Raw genomic sequence first — 21,168 nt, forward strand, 5'->3', positions numbered from 1 at the left:
CCCTGAAGCGTCATCTGTAATAATGGATTTCAACAATTTCCCAGCCACTGAAGTCAGGCTAATTGGCCAGTACTTTCCTTTCTTTTGCATCCCTCCCTTCTTAAATAGCGGAGTGACATTTGCAATCTTCCAGTCCTCCAGAACCGTTCCAGAATCTGTGATTCCTGAAAGATCATTGCTAATGCCTCCACAATCTCTTCAGCTACCTATTTCCAAAGATTGCTGTGTAGTCCATCTGGCCCAGGTAACTTATTTACCTTCAGACCTTTCAGCTTCCCTGGCACCTTCTCCTTGGTAATAGCAACTACACTGACTTCTGACAGTCACAAATTTTTGGGATACTGTTAGTGGCTTCCATAGTTAAGACAGATGCAAAATACTTAATAAGTTTATCTGCCATTTCTTTGTACCCTATTTCTAGCTCTCCAGTGTCATTTTCCAGTGAACCAACTTTTAGTTCCTGACAAAGGGTCTCGGCCCAAAATGTCAACTGTACTTCTTCCTATAGATGCTGCCTGGCCTGCTGCGTTCCACCAGCATTTTGTGTGTGTTGCTTGAACCAACTTTTAGTATCCACTTTTATATTATTGGATAGCTTACCTTCATATTTCATTTTTTCTCACCTTAAGGGTTATTTAGTTCCTTTCTGATGGTTTTTAAAAGCTTCCCAATCTACTAACTTTCCACTAATTTTTGCTCTATTATACTCGGATCCCGCTTACCACTCCCCTGCATAGTGATGATTTGTTACAACGTGGTTATTCAATTAATTATTGAAAAATTTTTAATGAAAAAAATTCATTCTAAGCAACATTTGAAACTTGTCAAGAGCGGCCGCCATTATAGTAAACATTCAATCAGCCAATCAGAGTGCTTTACACATGCTCTGAGACACTCACAAAGAAGCTGAAGTTGGAGGAGAGCTCATAGCCTGGTCCCTCCTCAAGGTGTAACCACCACACGCTTCCCTCCACTGCTGCTCCACTGACGTCCAGATTAGGCCTACCTGTGTGTTTCTTACTCCACCGAAAGTCATCGACGTGCAGCTGCAGTTCATTAATACAGTCTCTACGGAGTTGCAACTCAATACATTTGGTGCAAATGTAGTTATCAGAGAGAATGGAGGTCTCCCAAAGTTCCCACATCTCAAACAAAGAACATGCCATTAACTCTGGACTCATTCTCACTGCACTGGCGATGTACTAATAGACAAAGAAAGAGAAAAAAAATACTAGAAACTTATTAGAACCTCTACCTGTCCTTGCTGAAGCTGTTGAGCCAAAGGCTAACCTCTCTAGCACTGGCCCACTCCAACAATGTCTGCTCCCACAGTGGGAACTCCGCCTACACCTCACTTTTTTTATGAGCTCAAATAAAGCTCACTCCCATTGAGACTTGTCCTTTCCAAATGGTTCCTACCCTACAGTGATGCCGATCGTTCAAGGAATGATGACACTGGTCCTTTCCAAATGGCTCCTGCCCTGCAACAGGTGCCAGTCTGTCACTTCTATTTAAAGAAGGGCAGGAAAGTGGCTTTGGGGAATATTGGATCAGCCGCACTCCTACTAAACGGTGGAGCAGACAGAAGGGCTATTCTTGTTCCTATTCCTCATGGTCTTTACACTCAGATATGTTTCCATTCAACTTTTTATTCATCTCATCCAAGTATTTTCTATGTGGAACAATATATGTCTTTTTACTTTCAAATTATACATTAACACGCCCAAAATATTTTCTCTGGTTCTCTCATAGATCAGACAGATATTTTATAGAAACAAATATGTTATCTTGGTATGGTGAATCATATAACTTTGGCCCTTTATTAGAAACAGAACATTTTAAAAATTGTTTTGTGTTAGACCCAATCAAGATACAGCAGTTATACATTTTGCATATCTGCGTCAGCGAATGGCCATTACTTCTCCAACCAACTCTCCAAAGCAAAGTTGCCAGTGCACCTTCTTTCCAAGCAATTCACCCAAAATTATTATAGCATTTCATTGGTCTTAACCGTTGAGACAACCAATATTGTTCTGCTCTAATTCTCCATCACTGTTTGGTAACAACTGGCTGCCATGTTTCCATCATCATAACAACAACTGCACAGCTCAGAAAACACAGTGACAGATCCTACAGTTACAGGGTGCGAGTGCAAGCTTTTGCTATTTACTGTATTTGCTACGTGCAATTTTAGTGTCTACATTTAATTATTTAATATCTTTTGTAGGGAGCAGATGGCTTATGGATCTCAATGACTGATGCATTCAGTCTCATTACTTGAGGTCAGAGCTTTATGGCCTCCATAAGAGTGTTATCTCTCGAACATTACCAATTAGTGGTGCCCTTCTTCACAGCAAGAAATCCCTGGTTAGCAATGAACTTTCACTGGATTTGATGTTTTTGAAAGGGTCATTCAGCTTACATAGATGTAACAGGCTTTTCTAACTGAGTCTCATGGGCAAGGATATTACCAACCAATGATTTAAATTGACTTCGGGCAATGTATCAAAGGCCTCTTGCATTACTAAAGCTGACATCATCCTTTTAGAACCTGGTAGCTGTATAAATTGTAGCATCTTTCCTGCTGGGAATACATGTTTCAGGAAATGGTAGAAGTCCGACTACTTCCATGATATTAAGTAGATTATTGTTCTGAACATAGGAAAGCCACTTTCATGATGGTTCAGTGGGGACTTGCTCTGAATGTTCTCTTCACTAAATTGATAGGCCGTATTCATCAGTCTTTGTGTCAGCTTATTATGACTCAACAACATCACTGCATATCCAAACATTGTTCAAAAAGTACAAATGAAATTCAAATGGATACTATCCAACACAACAGCTTGAACTTACACGTAGGAAAGGTTTATTAGTGTATTAACAGGCTGGAAAAAAACATATTAAATTTTGTTCCTGGCAACTATCATTCAATAAATTTGAAAAGATTGTCTTATGGTTAATGATCATTTGGAGAAGATGAGATCATCCTCAGGCTGCATGAATTATTGACTGACAATGAATTAACGCTGGTAACACACACTCAGTGGAAACTTTATTAGGTACACCTGTACACCTGCTAGTTCATGCAAGTATCTAAACAGCCAATAATGTGGCAGAACCTCATTGCATAAGAGCATGCCAACGTGGTCAAGAGGTTCAGTTGTTGTTCAGACCAAACATCAGAATGGGGAAGAAATTTGATCCAAGTGATGTTGACCGTGGAATGTTTGTTGGTGCCGGATGAGGTGGTTTGAATATCTCAGAAAATAACCTCCTGGGGTTTTCGTGCACAGAGTGTTTAGTGCATAGAGTTTATAGAGAATAGTGCAAAAACCAAAAGGCATTTTGGTTTCTTTAAATAGATAGAGTCCATACCTAGCTGGCTTTGAGAAGGTGATAGCAAGTTGCCTCCTTGAACTGCTGCATTCAGTGGTATTAGAGAAGGAGCTCTAGAATTTTGATTCGGACAATGAAGGGGCATAAGATGCTGAAGGTCATGGAGGTGTCTGAATTCAGTACCAGCGTCTGGTCAATTTAAGTCCTTCTCTGTTTAAATGTAGCAATATCGATACAACTGAATTGCTTTCTCAGCCAGAAGGCATTTAAGATTCAAACACATGCTATGAGTCTGGGTTCACATGCAGGCCAGAACGGATAAAGAAGGCACATTTCTTCCCAGAAAGATGGATTTTTACAGCAATCTGCTAGCATTGACAGTCATCCTTACCAATGACTTACCAATAGTTTTGTTTCCCAGTTTTCAATTTAAAATCCTCAGCTGCCATGGTGGGATTTTACCTTGGGTCTCTGATAATTTACTTGCTGTGCCACCAATGTATCTTTAATGATTAGATACACTGAAAGGGCTGATGTTGTTTCTGGATTATGATAGTTAGTCTCCGTTAGTCTCGTGAGACCATGGATTTGCACCTTGGAAGGTTTTTCCAGGGTGCAGGCCTGGGTAGTATGGGAGACCGGCAGTTGCCCAAGCTGCAAGCCTTCCCCTCTCCACGCCACCGATGTTGTCCAAGGGAAGGGCACTAGGACCCATGCAGCTTGGCACCGGTGTCATCGCAGAACAATGTATTGTTAAGTGCCTTGCTCAAGGACACAACGCACTGTCTCAGCTGAGGCTCGAACCAGTGACCTTCAGATCACTAGACCTGATGCCTTATCCACTAGGCCATGCACCAACACACTGGATTATGAAGCAAGATTACAACCAGATATGAATCTTTCAATGGGGCTGCTGCTATTTATTATCATTTAGAATTTATAACTCACTTTATAAAATGAAATCTGAGCTAAGTAAAAATAGATAATCCTAGAACATAACAAGTTATGTGGCACCTGTGGTGAGAGAAAATGTTTCTATTGAGTGTTTCCAGCATCTTTTGCTTTTATTCCGGGTTTCAAGCACCCCTCAGGATTTTGTTCTCATGTCAGAATGAAGAAAACTAACTTTGTGACTTATCATTGTAATCTAAATGATCAAGTTAATTTAGAAGATTACAGCTGTATTATTGTTGAGACCGTCAACACACAGTTTACTGTTTGATGTATCTTTGGACACTGGGAAACATATAACCAAACGTAGGATTCCAGATGTAGTCCATCCGAGATATTGTGGGCCTTCACATGCTGGGCTTGTGTGGTTTTCTGTGAGTCGGTCCACTGGAATCTGTAATTTGTCATGAACTTCAACAGTTCCTACACGAACCTCACTATAAAAAAAGGTGAATAAGGTTTAATCAAGGTTTTTAAATTACATCTTCATCGCTGGATTCTAGTACCCTAACAGTAGCTCATATCGAAAAAGAAACAATCCTTGCCACCCTTGCATTATAAACAAATTTCTCTGAGGTCAACAATGAGTACACTTCAAACTATATTAACAGAATAGAAAGCCGAACCATGTTCTAATATTGTCTATTTAGGCCTGCACACAGGACAATAATTTTATGTCATGAAATAATATTTTTAATCCTCTTCAAAATTGGAAATTGGTGGTGAGCATGTAAGTAATCTTGGATGCTGTTGGGTTTGGTTTATAAGTATTTTTAGCTGTTAATGTATTGTGGAATATTCTCATTCTTTGCAATATATTGAAATCTAAAATAAAGATGAATTGAAATAGATCCAATCAACAAATCCTTTGCGTCTTTCAGTTCTGCCTCCTACCATGCTGGTACATCAAATCCACTACCAAACAACTTGGGGAATTCTGCACACTTGGGACTTTGCTGGTGCTGGACTTCGGAGGTTATTGGATGTTATTCACTAATTCCCTAACACACTTTTAATCCTACTGAAATAATTTGGCTGTTTATTCCCTTCCTTAGGTACCTTCTGATCTGCCGAGTTTTTCCCGCACCTGCAGAATCTCTTGTTTACAATTTTATTTAGTTCTTTTTGTGTTGCCATAAAGGATCATAGTAAATTTTCCACAGAACTCAGGGAAGCACAGGAACCCAATGAGTCTTCAGGCATTGTGATATCCCAATGGAATCTTGGTGGTGAGGTGGCAAATGGTGAGGCTTGGGTGGCAGTGAGGGGCATTGAGTCTCGGGGAGAGTTGACCTAGTGAATCGTTCTGTGAATCTGCAAGGACCTGGTGAATCTAAGGGAGCATGGGGACCTGGCAGATCTCAGGGGAGTAGTGGGGCCCACTGGAGTCTCGCATAGTGCAGAAGCTCTTCAGTCTGGGGGAGTGCGTGAAACATTATCAGGTGATGTTAAACCATGGCGATTTCCAAATGGTTGAATAACTAATTTTTATATATTTCCAACCAAGGTACGATATTTGCATGAAGCAATAAGTTAAATGGCTCTTACTCGAGTAAGTTGAAATTGACCTCAGAGAAATTTTGTCCATGAAATATCAGCTTATTTGGTAGGCAGTGTAAAGGCATTGTCTGCAATCTCTGAAAACAAGCAGTGTGTTTGTAATTAAAGATTTCTTTTTGCAGAACTTTTATTTCCCAGTTGTTTTATATATTTCCATTTGGATATGGATATCATTATCATCATTATGGCCCTGTCTGTCCTGTCAAAGCACAGGCACTATATTAAATTCATAACTTTTTGACAGCACAGAAAGTTAAAATATTAGCATTTTCTTGTCTCCGTGTGACTGGGTTTGTGATTTATGCTTGGAAGTCATGGATGCAATAGTGCAAGAAATAAGGTTCAGTGAAGGATCAAAGGTATCTCCTCACCTTCAAGGTAGAAACTGGAAAAATATGGATTTGGGGAAATCTGGAAGAAATCAGTTTGAAAGAGTTAAGTAACAAAACTGTTTTTTTCAAAATACCTTCCTAGAATCAACTGTTTTTGTTCATTGAAATTAATTAGTGGCAAGGAGATGATACCTGAGGTACACAAGTATAACATTTAGTAAGAAGGCTAGGGCTAGTAAATGAGATGGAATTGTCTGTACAGTTAACTCATCACTCACCAATGTAATTAAACATAGTAACAAGTGTATAAATTCCCTTTTAGTTTCCCAGTAAATGCTTCCTCAGAGTTAAGCTACCTGTTAAATTTTGTTAAGGATAACGCAAATTCCAGGTTTTATTTAGCTTCGTGTGTTTTTATTTCCCAGAATTAACCCATTATGTCATCCCTGAGCCTGTGTTCAGTCAAATTTCAGTTTCTTATATAAAGTATAATTCCTTCTCATCATCTGCTTTCTTTTGTTGTAATGAAAATAGTCCTGTTTTGCTTCTTCAAGCATGACAACAGGAGCCAGCAGTGGAGATGAATTTAGGTCAATTGAGGAAACAACAATTATCAAAATAGGTTCACAAACCCAATAAACGCTAATTGCAGGAATGTGAAAGGAGCAATTGCAAGGAAATAATGCATTTTAAACAAAAATGGGCCTATTGGAAAAGTTGAAATGAGTGGTCTTGTTTTCTGTGAAATCATTAACTAGGTAATTGCATACTAGAAGAGGAATTCAGATGTTAAAAGTTAGCAGAAGAGACACATTTTCACAGAGAAAAAAATGCTGGATGAACCTAAAAACAAGATTAATCTGGGAAAAATATCACAAATAAGACAGGGGACTCTGTAATGTCTTCTGAGGAATTGATGTTAGGAGATTTTCAATCTTATATCTTCTTGGTACCAAATGATCAAATTAAGTAGTCATGATATCAAACTTGCATTTCACTGACACGGTGCCCATTATTGGAAAACTGGGTAAGTCACCCAGTAATTTCAGTCACTAGAATAGTAAAATAGAATCCCAAATCCAGAGCAGAGGTATACATAAGGATGTAATTTGTGTGTCTGATTTGTAATCCCAAAGCTTTTGAGTGTATTGGGATGTTATATCATTTATTTATTGAGATACATCATGGAATAGGCTCTTTGAGCTGTGCTGCCCTGCAACCCCTGATTTAACCCTAGCCTAATAATGGGACAATTTTACATGGTTGTTCCATTAACATCTTTGATTTGTGGGAGGAGACCAGAACACCTGAAGGAAACCCTCACATCCATGGGAAAGACATACACTCCTTTCAGATGACGTCTGAATTGAACTCCAAACTCTAATGCTTTCACAGCATCGCACTAACTGCTACACTACCATTGCAGTAATATTATATATAAAACTTGCTGAATTAATGCTTGCAAGCCAAAAAAATCACCCAAACATGTGACAATTAAGTGGAAGAAAGCTAATTGATTAAGTAAATTTCCTACATTCACCCGTTGAAGTTTTTAAATACACTTTATGCAAGTCCTTTATTTCATCTAACACACACAAAATGCTGGTGGAACACAGCAGGCCAGGTAGCATCTATAGGGAGAAGCACTGTCGACGTTTCGGGCCGAGACCCTTCGTCAGAATGAAGGGTCTCAGCCTGAAATGTCGACAGTGCTTCTCCTTATAGATGCTGCCTGGCCTGCTGCGTTCCACCAGCATTTTGTGTATGTTGTTTGAATTTCCAGCATCTGCAGATTTCCCTGTGTTTGTTATTTCATCTATATTGTTTTCAGCAACTCTTAAACAACATATTTATGCCCTCAAAGGGGTGCACAGATTGCTAAAACAAAGTGCTGTGCAAATCCCCAGTCTACATCAGTTAAATAACTATTTCAAGTTAGCTTCTTAGCAATGTAGTTTGGGGACCAAATTAATCACTAACCAGTCTACCGTTTAACTTGTGGATTGACTTTATTTGTGTCGGCATTTACAACCTCCATGTTAAAAAAACAAGCTTTTGTTTACCTTTTTTTTAACCCCAGAACTTTGGTAAATAAATTTTAATAAATTCTAGTGGAATTTTGAACATTAAACATCCTATGTGTCTTTGCAAGTGATCAGGGGATTAATAATCTTCCTTCCTGACCTCATTTTGATGTAGACATTGACAGCACTATAAGTTCACAGATGACACAGACTAATTTAGATTCTTTGGGGAAATAGACTCATTCGTATATGGCAGATGTCATGGACTCTGGATATGAAGTACAATGCTTTTGAGACAAGGAAACCCTAGACTTGTGTCTACAATGTTAAAAGCTACAGAGTAGTATTACAGCTTGGAAGTCATTACTGATGAATCAATATATATCTGCAGATAGTGTGTATTTATTTTTCAGTAATATTTGAGTAATAATGTAATGTAAATATATTGTTTGATCAAGCATTCTTGTTCATTCAGATAATTCATTATGAGTTATATGTAAAAGTATATGAATTGCATTCACATGATAGGTGCATGCCTCGCTTGAAGTGAAACTTAATGTACACAAGTTATCTCCCGGCTCCTTTGTTTTTCTTTCAATTAGTTTTTGTGCGTTGGACTTATAAAACATATCAGTAGTGAAGAGAAAGTTTCAAACAAACCTGAGATAATAACCTGCCTGTTGAAGCGCAGCAAGATGTTTGATTTAAAAAAAACACAGTGCAGCATATGCTCTTTAGAAAAAGAGACTGGCACAGCTGTTAAAAAAAGACAAGAAATGGAATCTATATCAATGATTTGGATGATAATTTGGCAAATCGGATCAGTAAATTTGCTGAGAGTGGAGGTGTAGTGGACAGTGAGGAAGGTTTTCAGAGCTTGCAGAGGGATTTGGACCAGTTGGAGGAATGGGCAGAAAAATGGCAGATGGAGTTTAATGCAGACAAGTGTGAGGTACTGCACTTCGGAAGGTCAAACCAAGGTAGAACATACAAGGTAAATGGTAGGACACTGAGGAGTGCAGTAAAACAGAACCATCTGGGAGTACAGATACATAATTCCGTAAAAGTGGCTTCACAAGTAGATAAGGTTGTAAAGAGAGCTTTTGGTACATTGGCCTTTATAAATCAAAGTATTGAGTGTAAGAGTTGGAATGTAATGGTGAGGTTGTATAAGACATTGGTGAGACCAAATTTGGAGTATTGTGTGCAGTTTTAGTCACCTAATTACAGGAAGGATATTAATAAGGCTGAAAGAGTGCAGAGAAGGTTTACAAGGATGTTACCAGGACTTGAGAAACTGAGCTACAGAGAAAGGTTGAATAGGTTAGGACTTTATTCCCTGGAGCGTAAGAGAATGAGGGGAGATTTAATAAAGGTGTATAAGATTATGATGGGTATAGATAGAGTGAATGCAAGCAGGCTTTTTCCACTGAGGCTAAAAACCAGAGGTCATGGGTTAAGGGTGAAGGGGGAGAAGTTTAAAGGGAACATTGGGGGGGGGCTTCTTCATGCAGAGAGTGGTGGGAGTGTGGATTGAGCTGCCAGATGAAGTGGTGAATGTGGGCTCACTTCTGACATTTAAGAAAAACTTGGACAGGTATATGGATGAGAGGGGTTTGGAGGGATATGGTCCAGGTGCAGGTCAGTGGGACTTACTGGGCTCAGGTCTCTGGACACACAGCCCATGGCAGCCAACCCGCTGCTCCCGATGTACTGTGTTCTCCCATGACGCTTCAGTCAGGAGTATCAGCCTTGAATCAGCCCGTCTCCAGAGCCACGAAAATCCGGCACCCCGAAGGCTCGCTAGGCTTCCAGGCCGCATCCCTGGGATATCAAAAAGCGCCGGTCGTGAGGCCCTGAGAGCGGGTTCCATTCCCATAAAGAACCAAAGTCAGAGTGTAACTCCAGGCCAGGGTCTCCAAAAGAACCTTGAAAAGGAAAAAAAGAGATAGTGAAGATAGAAATAGAGTTGTTCCAAAGATGCAAGCAAAGGACCCACCATTTACCACCATCTTGACTTTGCTCTGCCCTTCAAGATATGTTTTATTTCTGTTATCTCCATTACACTAGAAAGCCTAGATGAGGCCAAAGAGTCCTACAAAACTGAAGCAGGCCATTATGCCCATCATCTTCATGCTGCCCATCAGTACCTATTTTCAGCACTTGGATCACAGGCTCTGTGCTCGGTGCTTCAATTGTTCTTCTAGATAATTCTTAAATGTTGTCAGAGTCTCCCTTTCACCATCCCTCAGACAGTGTTTCAAATTCTAACTATTTTCAGGATAGGCAAAAAAACCCTGAAAAACCTTCATCCCTTGCCTTAAACCTATGGGATCTAATTTCAGATAACTCTGCCATGGGAAGAAGATTTCCTTATCTAAGCATTTCATAGTTTGGTAGGGCCATAGTCAGATTACCCCCTCAGCCTCCTCAACTCCAAGAAAAACAAACCTAGCTTATGCAATCTCTCCTCAGAACTGAAATGATCCATACCAGGCAACGTCCTGGTGAAACTCTTCTCCATTACAATACCATCCTTCCTTTAACCAGAACTGCACACTGTCTCCAATTGTGGCCTAATTAAGCTGTACTTGCTTGCTAACTCCTGCTGATCTATGCCAGCTATTGAAAGCAAGAATACCTGTGTCACTTTCAGGAATCCTTCACCACCTTATCCTCGCATGCTGCAATTGACAGAGGTCCTCACACATGTACACCAAGGCCCCTCATTCTCTCCGGGGGCCTACCATTCATTGATTTCTCAGTCCTTCACGGTGCATCACCTCATATCTCTCAGGATTAAATTCTGTGATTGCTGTTCTCGTCTACTTAATTGATCAATATCATTTTATAACCTGACACCACTGATTTTTATGTCATTGGAAAACTTACTAAACATTCTGCATAAAATCACATTCAAATTGTTAAGGTATACAACAAACTATAAAGGTCCCAGTACAATTCCTGTGGTACATCATGAACGTCCAATCCTCTACTATTACTCTGCTTCCTGTAACCTTGCCAATTTTGGAACAAAATAGTCAAATTGTCCTTGAGTTCATAGCTTTAATCCTTAGAATCAGTTTCCAGTGTAGGGTTTTTGAAATGTCCATGTGTGCTACATTAACGGTATTGCCTTCATCAATAGACTTTGATGCATTTTCAAAAACTTCAATCAAGTTGCCTTTTGGTCCTTTATAAATTGGCTCCATTCTTTCCCTGGTTGCCCCCTTTCCCTTCTTTGGGATTTTCCTTCATTTTGTCCACCAGTGATACTTCATGCACTTTCTATAGTTCTGTCAAGCCTCCTGTTTTCAGTTCTCCACACCTGCCTTCTGCTTCACTTTTTTCATTATCCAATTCTTACAAAACCGTAAGACATTAGATCAAAATTAGGCTAGTCAGTCCATCAAGTCTGTTCTGCCATTCTGCCATTCCGTCATAGCTGATTCATTATCCCACTCTTGTTTTTGCCCTGTTAACTTTGACACATTTACCAATCAAGAACCTGTTAATCTCTTCTTTAAATATACCCAATAATGATTTCTACAGCCATCTGAGGCAATGAGTTCTACAGATTCACCGCCCTCTGGCTAAAGAAATTCCTCTTCATCTAAAGGGTTATCTTTCTACTCTGAGACTGTGCCCTCTGGTCCTAGATTTCTCCATTTTAGGAGATATCCTCTCCACATCCACTCTATCTAGGCCTTTCAATATTTAATAGGCTTCAATGAGATTCCTGCTCACTCTTCCAAACTTCAGCGAGTACAGTGTAGAGCCATCAACTGATCCTCATATGTTAACCCTTTCATTCCTGGGAACATTCTGAAGAGCCTTCCCTGGACCCTCACCAATGCCAAAACCTTTTGATGTTCAAGGAGCCTTGGATCTCGCATCCTTGCAGTCGAAATTCTGGAAATCTTCGGCAAGCCAAGAAAACTGCAGAAGCTGGAAGCAGAAGCAAAGACAGAAAGTCTGTAAAATTCAGTCAGCCAAGCAGCATCTGTGGAAAAAGAAACCAAATCAATGTTTCGGGGCAGCAACCCGTTCAGCATTTGGCTGATTTGAAATGTTACCTAGTTTCTCTCTTTCTCCAGATGCTGCCTCACTAATGAAATTCATCCAACATTTCTGTTTGTTGCTGGAAAGCTTTTCCTCTGTCCACCGTGAAACTATGTCTTCCCCTCTCTTCTACATTCCTTTCTTCCTCCTCTGTTATTTCCAGTCACTGATTCTCTCTCCTCATTCCCACTCTCCTCAAGTACTAAAGTAATATCTTCAACAATTGAAGGGTAGCAGTTCAGGATAGATCTTCACCACCATTTAATCTACTCTCCTTGTTCTCTTTTACATTTATTTCTAATGACACAGAAGTACTATATACTCCTGTCTCCTTTTATCTCTCTCTTTTCCACTCTTTGGCTCTTTCATCCCAATGCTTCCCTGTTATCCAATTACCATTCATTTTTAGTCTTGAGTACCTTTTGGTATTCTCTAATAAATATATTGAGGCATTTCACTATCTCCTTAATGTTGTCTGCCAGTGATATTTATTGTCCCTTTTTGCTCTGCTAATTGTATCAGATCAATCTGTTCCATCCTATTCTCACTGAGCTTCTTACACAAAGCCACTGTTGAGGACTGACTTTGAGAATCTCTTTCCTGTCACATTTGTTTTTCTACTAATGCTGTTCAACTGGGTCGAGGATCAATAATTTTTGCTTGTCCTTCTGTCTGTTAATGCTGAAGAAACAATACCACCTTTGATTTATTCTGGATGTGTACAATAGGAGTATGGTTTAATGGAATCTTTCCTCATGAGTGAGTCCAATGTATCTCGTTATACCATTCATCATCTGCTCTCTCCTTGCTTTCTGAAGATGAAACAGTGCTTGCAAAGTTATGGGTGATTTTACTGAAAACAGAATGGACAGCCTAGTACGTCGCATCTAACATAGCATGCCTTATCATGTTTTTATTATACTTTAGATGCCATGTATAACAGGCATTTGTCATTTAGTTTGATATTAGTTCCTTCTCTTATCTCTCCAGCATTTCTTGTCGTTTTCAGAATTTTGATTTTTCTATTCCATCTACCTTTTCTTCACTCCCTGCAAGTTCCTCTTCTTCTTCTTTTTCCCATTATTTCAATGGAGTTTAGGGTGGCATTGAAGGTCCTCCGTCTCTGACGACATTCAAGTCTTCTTTCATCATGCCAGTAGCTTCCTCTCAGTTTATTGTCAGTCATGCAAGTCCCAGGTGGAGACTCAGGAATACCGTCACATTCAGATGCAGAAGGATCCTTCATTGCAGTTTCCGTAACAGTTTTGCTTGACCAGCTAGGGTTGTCGGACCTGAGCTGAAACTCCCCACCCCCCCGAACCTGGAGGATTGGTGGATCATTCTTAAGGCTGATATATACTTGTGCGTCACATCTGCGCCGTAGGTGCCACTTACCCTACACCGTACCTACGCCGTAGGGTGACGTACACGTCCCCAAAAAAGTAATTCACGCATTGCAGCGATGCAGTCCACAACAACTGTGATTGGCCTGCTTGGTAGCATCGCATTTCCTCTTACACATTTCTGGTTGCTTCTTCTCCGCCATGTCTGTACACTGATGCGAAATAGAGGAACCAAATCGTCAAATTTACCTGCCGGCATGCAAAAATGTTTGAAATGCATTTCCTTTCCACGTCTCTCATGAAGAAGCTCAACACAGTGGCATAGAAACCCCACCACTAACTAGCGTTTTGGTGCACACCAACGCATGCTCGCTACGGCGTAGAGCGACACAGAAGTGAAAAGCAGGGCTGTGGCATAGGCTATGACGCAGCCCGTATGCACAAGTATAAATCAGCCTTTAGTCTGTCCTCTACCCTTTGACCTCTTTGGCATGGGTTTGACCCGATCAAGAGTCAAAGCGTAAAGTCCCGACTCCAACCAGCATAGCTCTTTGGGTCATTGAGGCATGCAAGCCTCTAAACCATGACAGGATTGTGGTCCTTTTGGAGGTGCAAATCCCTCTACTCCATCATCACATTTTCATTGAAAGAGCTTCCCTGCTCTCCTACAGAGTCATTCCTTTTGTGCTCACAATGTGGTTTTCCCTACAAGGGAACAATCAAAAGCAGAATAGGTAACTACTTTGTAGAACACTTCCATTCAGTCCACAAAGGGGATTCTGAGTTTCCAGTCTCCTGTTATGCAAATTCTTCTTCCCACTTTGACTTTGATTTCTGTCACTGGCTTCATCTGTTGCTCCAACTTAAGCCTGAGGAACAGACTTCTCTTTCAGATGGTATGTTACAAATATAAAATAAGGGGAATATTTTATTTTTATTTAGAGAAATATCATGGTAACTAGCCCAATGACCCTACACCATCCAATTACACCCATGTACGTATGTCTTTGGAAAGTGGGAGGAAACTGGAGCACTTGGAGGAAACCCATGTGGTCACAGGGACAACGTATAAACTCATTAATCTGCTTAACAGCATTACGTGTTATGCTACCATGCTGCCACAGGTAACTTCTGAATTATTTGACATTGTAACGTTCAATAGTTTTTCTTTTCTCCATGGCTGGGGCAATATCTTATTACTTCAATTTGTTTCATTTTTTCCTTCCTTTTTTCATAGTAAATGAACTCTGCGATCAATAGGCTGTAACTTCCCTTTCAGCATCAAGCTTTTGAGCCATCTGTACGATTTGGCATTTTTGCAGTGTGAGATGAAGCCTTGAAGGTGCAGGATGGTTGTGAGGTGGTGTGTAATGGGCCAAAGCAAGGTGGCATGGCTCAGGCCTGGGAGCGAGGAACAAGCTGATGTTTGATCAATTTAAACACTGGGCTGGATTGGGAATGCTGGATACAGGCTTAATTGAGGTGGTAGGTCTCAGGCCTAAGATCATATCAAAGTGGCAGGGACGGGGTCCAAGAGCAAAGAGCTCTGTTAGCCATTTAAGCTCTGGGCTAGAGTACAAAGGTCAGGGAGTTGGGGCTGGAGGCAAGGGAAGGGCTGGTGTTCAGCTCACTGTTCACAAGGTTTACTCATCTCTGTGCTGAACTGACACTGTGGTCTGCAAATAACAGGCTCCTGGATCGACTGTGACTGGCTTTGTGGCTGTGGAATCACTTTTGTGAAGTTCAGTTTTATTGTTTGCATGTTTGTTTTTTTCCTGCTAATTGAGTGTTTGACAGTCTTTTTTTAATGGGTTCCATTGGGTTTCTTAGTTTTGTGGTTGTCTATAAGGAGACGAATCTCAAGATTGTATATAGTATACATACTTTGATAATAAATGTACTTTGAACTTTGAAATGTTACTTTTAAAGTAATTGGTACATTGATAACTTTGGGCACCCTATTTTCATAAACTTCTCTGTTTTCTCTGCTTTACTTCCTATCTATAACACACTTGGCTTCTCACTAGCCCAGTCCTTGACCTACAGCTGCTGTCTGCCCTGCTCAGCATTCCCAACATTGCTTTTGCTTCAGACTGACTTCCCGCAACTGTAGTTTCTTGCTCCTATTAAAGACCAAAGACCATAAAACTTAGAAACAAAATTAGGATATTAGGCACTGAGTCTGCTCTGCCATTCCATCATGGCTGATTTATTATCCCTTTCAACATCCTTCTGCCATTTCCCCGTAACCTTTGACATCCTGACAAATCAAGAACCTATCAGCTTCTGCTTTAAATATACACAGTAACTTGGTCTCCATAGCCATCTATGGCAATGAGTTCTACAGATTCACTCCCCTCTGGCTGAAGAAATTCCTCTGTTCTAAATGGATGTTCTTCTATTCAGAGACTCTGTATTCTGGACCCAGACATCCCAACAAGAGGAAACACCCTCACCAAATCCACTCTATCTAGGCTTTTCAATATTCAGTAGGTTTCAATGAGATCTCTCATTCTTCTAAACTCCATCAAGTATAGGCTCAGAGCCATAAAATGCTCTTCATATGTTAACCCTTTCATTCCTGGCATTATTCTTGTGAACCTCCTCTGGACTCTCTCCAATGCCAGCACACCTCTTCTGAGATAAGTGGTCCAAAACTGTTCATAATCCTCCAAGTGGGGTCTGACCAATGGCTTATAAAGACTCAGCATCACATCCTTGCTTTTATAACTTAGCACTCTTGAAATGAATGCTAACATTGCATTTGCCTCAACCTAAAGCCAGGGGATTAAACAGAAGAGATTCTACAGATGCTAGAAATCTAGAGCAACAAGTATGGAATGCTAGAGGAACTCAGCAGTATCTGCGGGAAGGAATTAATAGTTGGTGTTTCAGTCCGAGATCTTGATGGAAGGTCTTGATGAAAGACTCTTCCATAGATGCTGCTTGATCTGCTGAGTTTCTCCAGTATTTTGTGCATGTTGCTCTCAGTTCCTTAGGATTGGTACTCCAGCTGTGGTATTGTCACCCAGGGAATAAAACAGTAAATTGTAGGAATGCAGAGAGGGAATAACGTTCTATGCTTCTCCAATGCATTGAAACTAAGTGGAAAAACTAGTACACATGTCTCAAAAAATATGTCAAGACATTTCACATTACATGCAACAACACACAAAATGCTGGAAGAACTCAGCAGGTCAGGCAGCATCTATGGAAATGGATAAACTGTCGACATTTCAGGCCGAGACCCTTCATCAGGACTCAAAAAGGAAGGGGGAGGAGGTCAGAATGAGAGGATGGGGGAAAGGAAGAAGTACAAGTGAGAAGATGAAAGGTGAAGCCAGGTGAATGGGGGAGGAGGATGAAGTTAGAAGCTGGGAGGTGATAAGGTAAAGGGCTGGAGAAGCAGAAATCTGGAGAGGAGAGGAGAGTGGACCATGGGAGAAAGAGAAGGAGGAAAGACACTGGGGGAAATGATAGGCAGATGAGGAAAAGAGAAAAGTTAAGGGGAGCAAATAGTGGGGAACTGAAGATGCAGGAAGGGGGAGGGGTTAATATTACTGGAAGGTGGAGAAATTGATGTTCATGCCATCAGTTTAGAAACTACCCAAACAGAATATGAGGTGTTGCTCCTCCAATCTGATAGTGGCTTCATCATTGCAGAAGGGACCAACATGTTGGAATGGACTGGAATTAAAATTTTTGGCTTGTGGGAAATCCATCTTGTTACGGGTGGAGTGAAGGTGCTCAAAGAAAGCCGCCCCTCAATCTACTTTGGGTCTCAGCAATGTAAAGGAGGCCACATTGGGAGCACCAGATACAGTAGACCACCCCACATGAAGCATTGCTTCACCGAGAAGGACAGTTTGGAGACCTGAAAAGGAGGTGAAGGAGGAGGTAAATGGGGAGGATTAGCACTTCCTCTGCTTGCAGGGATGTGCCATGGGCGAGATTAGTGGGAAGGGATGAATCAACAAGGGAATCATGGAATAAGCGATCCCTGTGGAAAGTGGAGAGTGGGCAGGGAGGTAAAGATGTGGTTGGTGGTAGGGTCTCATTGAAGATGGCAGAAGTTCCAGAGGATGATAGGCTGGATGTAGCGGCTCATGGGGTGTTGGGAAAGGACAAGAGGAGCTCTATCCATGTTAAAGCAGCAGGAAGATGGGGTGAGTGTGGATGTCCGGGAAATGGAGGAGATGCAGATGAGGACAGCATCAATGGTGGAGGAAGGGAAACACTATTCTTTAAAGAAGGAGAAGATCTCTGATGTCCTGAAATGGAAAACCATGTCCTGGGAACAGAAGTGGCAGAGATGAAGGAAATGAGAAAAGGGAATAGTATTTTTACAGGAGACAGGGTGGGAAGAGGTATAGTCAAGACTGAGTGGGAGTGGGTAGGTTTGTAAAAGATACTAGTTGACAATTTGAGATAGAAAGATCTACAAAGGGAAGCGAGGTGTCAGAAATGGGCCAAGTGAATTTAAGAGCAGGATGGAAGTTGGAGGAAAAGTTGATGAAATTGCGAAGCTCAGCATGGGTGCATGAAGCAGCACCAGTGCAGTTGTCATTATACCACAGAAAGCATTGGGAGCGTTACCAGGGAAGGCTTGGAACATGGACTGCTTCACATAGCCAATGAAAAGGCAGGCATAGTTGAGGTCCATGCAGGCACACAAGGCTACACCTTGAGTTTGGAGAAAGCAGGAGCACTGAAAGAGAAATTGTTGAGCTGCGGACCAATTTCGCCAGGCAGAGGAGGGTGGTGGTGAAGAGGAAATGGCTGTACTCCTGGCAATTGGATTTCTGAAGAATGACAACAAGCCCCATGAGCCTCCATGTTCAGCACATCATTCTCTGCAACTTCTACCATCTTCATTAGAAACGGGGATGGTGCCGGAGGATTGGCATATTACTCATGTTGTTCCATGTTTAAAATGGTTCTAAGAGTAAACCTAACAATTATAGGCCTGTAAGTTTGACGTTAGTGGTGGGTAAATTAGTGGAAAGTATTCTTAGAGATGGTATATATAATTATCTGGATAGACAGGGTCTGATTAGGAATAGTCAACATGGATTTGTGCATGGAAGGTCATGTTTGACAAATCTTATTGAATTTTTTGAAGAGGTTACCAGGAAAGTTGACGAGGGTAATGTAGTGGATGTTGTCTATATGGACTTCAGTAAGGCCTTTGACAAGGTTCCACACGGAAGGTTAGTTAGGAAAGTTCAATCGTTAGGTATTAACATTGAAGTAGTAAAATAGATTCAACAATGGCTGGATGGGAGATGCCAGAGAGTACTGATGGATAATTGTTTGTCAGGTTGGAGGCCGGTGACTAGTGGTGTGCCTCAGGGATCTGTATTGGGTCCAATATTGTTTGTTATATACATTAATGAACTGGATGATGGGCTGGTAAATCGGATTAGTAAGTATGCAGATGATACTAAGATAGGTGGCGTTGTAAATGATAAAGTAGGTTTTCAAAGCTTGCAGAGAGATTTAGGCTAGTTAGAAGAGTGGGCTGAAAGATGGCAGATGGCATTTAATGCTGATAAGTGTGAGGTGCTACATTTTGGTAGGAATAATCCAAATAGGACATACATGGTAAATGGTAGGGCATTGAAGAATGCAGGAATAATGGTGCATAGTTCCCTGAAGGTGGAATCTCATGTGGATAGGGTGGTGAAGAAAGCTTTTGGTATGCTGGCCTTTATAAATCAGAGCATTGAGTATAGGAGTTGGGATGTAATGTTAAAATTACACAAGACATTGGTAAGGCCGAATTTGGAGTGTTGTGTACAGTTCTGGTCACTGAATTATAGGAAAGATGTCAACAAAATAGAGAGTGTACAGAGAAGATTTACTAGCATGTTACTTGGGTTTCAACACCTAAGTTACAGAGGAAGGTTGAACAAGTTAGTTCTTTATTCTTTGGAGCATAGAAGGTTGAGGAAGGACTTGATAGAGGTATTTAAAATTATGAGGGGGATAGATAGAGTTGACGTGGATAGGCTTTTTCCACTGAGAGTAGGGGAGATTCAAACAAGAGGACATGAGTTGAGACTTTGGGGGCAAAGGTTTATGGGTAACATGAGGGGGAACTCAGAGAGTGGTAGCTGTGTGGAACGAGCTTCCAGTAGAAGTGGTAGAGGCAGGTTCGATATTGTCATTTAAAGTAAAATTGGATAGGTATATGGACAGGACAGGAAAGGAATGGAGGGTTATGGGCTGAGTGCAGGTCGGTAGGACTAGGTGAGTGTAAGCGTTTGTCACAAACTAGAAGGGTCGAGATGGCCTGTTTCCATGCTGTAATTGTTATATAGTTATATGATTCAATGGGACCTGATCACCCCATTCTCGGCTTTCCTCCATGATTCTGTAGCAGTTAGTGCAACATGATTACATTAGAGTCCGGAGCGGCAGAGACTGAAGGAGATCTGATAGAGGTTATCAGAGATTATGAAAAATTATAGAGTAAACAGACAGTGTCTTTTTCCCAGGGTTGAAATGTCTGATACCACAGGACTTGCATTTAAGGTTAAGTTCAAAAGAAAAGTGTGGGACACAGAGTAGGGGGTACCTGGAATGCTCTCCCTGGGAAGGTCGTGGAAGCAAATATGACAGAGGTGTTCAAGAGGCTCTTGGACAGGTACATGAAATTGCAGGAAAAGGAAGGATATGGATGTTCTGTTGGCAGAAGAGTGGTTTAATTGGGCATTGGGCATTTAAATTTAATTTGTTTAGCACAGTGGGCTGAAAGGCCTATCCCTATGTTGTACTGTTCTATGTTCTATTAGTTACAGTATGTTAAGTTTGATTCAGAATTTGTCAGGAATTTTCATCAGCTTCTATCATCTCTTAAAATCTATCCAACAATGCAATTCATCTGGAATTGGCCCAACCAGTGTAAAATCACAAATTCTGTTCTATGAATTGCTCAACATTCAAAGTGAATTTGTGTCAGAAACTGGCCGTGCTTATGAAGTTGCAAAAGTCCTGATCAAATTACTCACCTTCGCAAGTTTTTGCTGACTGAAGCTGTTTGTGGACGTCTGAGGAAGCTCGAAACTTTTTTTAAAAGGAGCTTCTGAATGCAACTCAAAAATAACTAGAAAACAGACTTGTACAACAATAGAAATTGTTTATCGCTGATACAACTGTTGGAAATCAATTTCAGCTTTTCAAAACTGGGCAATTTAAAAGCCTGAGACACCAAGTAGCACCATATTTTATAGCTGTACTACTTAGTAATTGTCTTATTGCTGCATAGATTTGGCATATCAGCAAACATTTTGACAAACCTCTATAGATGCACTGTTGAGAGTACCCTCACCAGCTACATCACGGGATGCTGTGGAAATACCAGTGCCCAGGAATGGAAAAGGCCATGGAAAAGTGGAGGATACAGTCCAGACTGTCACAGGCAAAGAACCTCCCCAACTTTGATTACATGCAGTGCTGCCACAAGAAAGCAGCATCCTCATCAAAGACTCCTACCATCCACACTATGCCTTCTTCTCACTACTACTATTGGGCAGGAGGTACAGGAGCCTTAGGTCC

The 21,168-nt window shown here is 40.9% G+C and overlaps 1 long non-coding RNA gene across 2 annotated transcripts; it reads right to left on the minus strand.

Moving 5' to 3' along the window:
• Nucleotides 1–1,263: 1,263 nt before the first annotated feature.
• On the minus strand, nucleotides 1,264–19,631 carry LOC132401649 (uncharacterized). Of its 2 annotated transcripts, XR_009514651.1 has the most exons (6): nucleotides 12,280–19,631; nucleotides 12,055–12,151; nucleotides 9,860–10,131; nucleotides 8,864–8,959; nucleotides 6,219–6,258; nucleotides 1,264–4,724 (listed from the first exon to the last, which is right to left on the minus strand). It is a non-coding gene; the product is annotated as an uncharacterized LOC132401649 (long non-coding RNA). The 2 variants fall into 2 exon arrangements; XR_009514650.1 differs by having other exon boundaries at nucleotides 12,055–19,629.
• Between the last annotated feature and the right edge of the window lie 1,537 nt (nucleotides 19,632–21,168).

Source organism: Hypanus sabinus, chromosome 1, assembly GCF_030144855.1.
Source record: "Hypanus sabinus isolate sHypSab1 chromosome 1, sHypSab1.hap1, whole genome shotgun sequence".
Lineage (NCBI taxonomy): Eukaryota > Metazoa > Chordata > Chondrichthyes > Myliobatiformes > Dasyatidae > Hypanus > Hypanus sabinus.